A 3,108-nucleotide genomic window follows, 5' to 3' on the forward strand; every position below is an offset into this window, starting at 1 on the left:
AGAAAAAAAAGCCAATATGCAGGCTCTTTGCCGTCAGCCACCGACGGCAAAGGTATCTTTGCCATCAGCAGCGGACGGCAAAGAGGCCACGTGGCAGGCAACTGTGTTTCATGGGAGGCTGACCTATTTGGTCAGTTTGCCAACAGTGGCTGACGACAAAGAGAAAAAAAACTTTGCCTACAGCGGCGGACGGCAAAGGCCTTCCGATGTTTGCCGTCAGCGGCCGACGGAAAGGCTTGCTGTTAACCACCTAACGGAGTAACAGCGCAATTATTGCCGTCTGTATTCTTTGCCGTCGGCAGCTGATGGCAAAGGACCCTTTGCCGTCAGCCGCCCTAAGCGGACGGCAATGTAGCTCTTTGCCGTCCCGTACGTTGCCGTCCACTTTTGCCGTCAGCGGCGGACGGCAAAGACCTTTGCCGTCTGCCATACCTGCCTTTGCCGTCCGCCGTGGCTGATGGCAAAGTAGCTGATTCCTGTAGTGTATATACACTACTAGTTTCGGTTCTTTGAAGCTTCCATGAGATTTTCCATCAAATTATTTTTAGTGAAGTAGTATGAACTATTTGGGCACACTTAGCTTCAGTCTTCATCCTACACCTATCCATTTCTCCCAAGTTCCATACGAAATCCAACAAACAATAGCAACCTAAAAGGAAAATGTGTTTGTTAATAAAGCAGAGTTCAGTAACTGTGATTATTTGATTTTAAGCTTTTCACAGTCTAATACTCTGATAGACATCCACACATACAACACTAGTAAGGTTGTCAAGATCAGACACCTAGATAGGATTATTTTCATGTGGGTTGGATTGGAATGAAAAGATAGCATTACATCATACCTCAGCCACAAAACTTATTTTATAATTAGTTGATTACAACCCCAAATAGGACCTGAATCTTAAGGTTGTAACTAAGATATATGGGTAACAATCCTCACAGCCGTGGTTAGGGGAACAGAGTTCTGATGATATATGTTTCCCAGCAGGAAACTTGCTTATGATGAAACAGCTAAATAAGAAGTTCATAATCACAGTACAATCATTTCTCACAAACTAAAATCCTACTGTATCCAACCAAAGCCACACATTTCCCTTCTTGAAATGAATATTCCTGCTACTGTTTGAAAAAGAGCCACCTCTTATAGCTATGACTTCCCTGTTTTTCATGAAGTGAAATTCAGTTTTACTTACCAAACCATCAACTGAATGCTATTTTATTTTTTGGTATTTGCAGGCTCACGTGTCAAAGTCATTGCAGGTACTGCTTCAATCAACACGACCACACCTTTCAATTCATTCCAATAAAACTAAAAAAAAACATCCAGAGCACACACTAATGTCTTAGTAATGGCTACCCTGAGCCCCTGACTCTTATTTCTCTAATCCTTATCACGATCAGCCAATCACTAAGAGATGGCTTTCTAGCCTGCAGTGTGATGATTTCTACTTCTGTTTATGCAGCTACATCATCTGTAGCCGTATTTATAGTTCTTTCGGTGATGGTGGCCACAACGATCTATCTGTCCTTGAAGTCAAGGTACAATGAAGAGATAAATATGAAGGTTGAAATGTTTCTCAAGGCATATGGCACATCGAAACCCACAAGGTACACTTTCCCTGAAGTTAAGAAGATAGCAAGACGATTCAAGGATAAACTAGGCCAGGGTGGATTTGGAAGTGTATACAAAGGAGAGCTACCAAATGGAGTTCCTGTGGCAGTGAAGATGCTAGAGAGCTCTACATGAGAGGGAGAGGAATTCATCAATGAAGTTGCAACCATTGGACTAATCCATCATGCAAATATCGTCCGTCTTTTGGGCTTTTGCTCCGAAGGAATGAGACGGGCTCTTATTTATGAATTCATGCCTAACGAGTCACTAGAAAAATACATATTCGCACATATTTCTGATATTTCTCGACAACTCCTAGCACCCAACAAAATGGTAGATATTGCTTTAGGCATTGCCCGAGGAATGGAATACCTGCATCAAGGCTGCAACCAGCGGATTCTCCATTTTGACATCAAACCACACAACATCTTGCTGGACTACAACTTCAACCCGAAGATATCAGACTTTGGCCTTGCAAAGCTGTGTGCAAGGGACCAGAGCATTGCACCTTGACTGCAGCCAGAGGCACTATGGGATACATCGCACCAGAGCTATACTCTCGGAATTTTGGAGGGGTTTCGTACAAGTCAGATGTATACAGTTTTAGCATGCTTGTGTTGGAAATGGTCAGTGGAAGGAGGAACTCAGATCCAAGTGTTGAGAACCAGGATGAGGTATATCTCCCAGAGTGGATCTACGAGAAAGTAATCAATGGGCAAGAATGGGAGCTTACTTTGGAAATGACAGCAGAAGACAAGGAGAAGATGAGACAGCTGACTATTGTGGCACTGTGGTGCATCCAGTGGAACCCGAAGAACTGGCCATCAATGACTAAGGTGGTAAACATGTTAACTGGGAGGCTTCAGAACCTGCATATTCCCCCCAAGCCCTTTGTGTCGTCTGATAATCGCCCCATGCCACAAAACACGACGAACACATGAACAAGCATTGTGTGTTTTTGTGTGTATCATTACACGTTTGAGGGAACATAACTCGGATCTGCGTCATAAAGCGTAATGCCTTGCCACTAGCTTGCCCAGTGTTGGATTACATACTGAACTACATGGGATTCTGCAGTACTGTCAATTCTGCATCTGTATCTTACCATATTGTAATGCTATTAATTAGAAACACACGGCACCGGATCTTGCAGCCATTTCCTGAGAGTGCTGTGATAATCTTACCCAGTCATTGATGTGATTTTATCCCCTTTCCCCCATAAATGATACTACTGTAACGGTAATTGCCTTTGGCTCCTAGGTGCATATGCACCCATTGTCGAAATCCAAATTCCGAGAAGTTAAAAAATTCGAAACAAAAATCCCGCGTGTATATCCGGACATTTTATGTGCATTCACAAGGTTTCAGTGAAAAACGACGTTTTTTGTGGCTTGTGTAAAAAAGATAAAGAAATGCCTCGTGAATAGTTAGAATGAAGCATCAGAAATTGTCTTTTTTACACAAGCCACAAAAAACGTCGTTTTTCACCGAAACCT

At 42.8% G+C, this 3,108-nt stretch overlaps 1 pseudogene; it reads left to right on the top strand.

The window, feature by feature from the left end:
• The first annotated feature begins 502 nt into the window (after nt 1-502).
• On the top strand, nt 503-2,759 carry LOC123174945 (rust resistance kinase Lr10-like; annotated as a pseudogene).
• Nucleotides 2,760-3,108: the final 349 nt, after the last annotated feature.

The sequence above is a fragment of the Triticum aestivum genome, unplaced genomic scaffold (genome assembly GCF_018294505.1).
Source record: "Triticum aestivum cultivar Chinese Spring unplaced genomic scaffold, IWGSC CS RefSeq v2.1 scaffold34186, whole genome shotgun sequence".
Classification (NCBI taxonomy): domain Eukaryota; kingdom Viridiplantae; phylum Streptophyta; class Magnoliopsida; order Poales; family Poaceae; genus Triticum; species Triticum aestivum.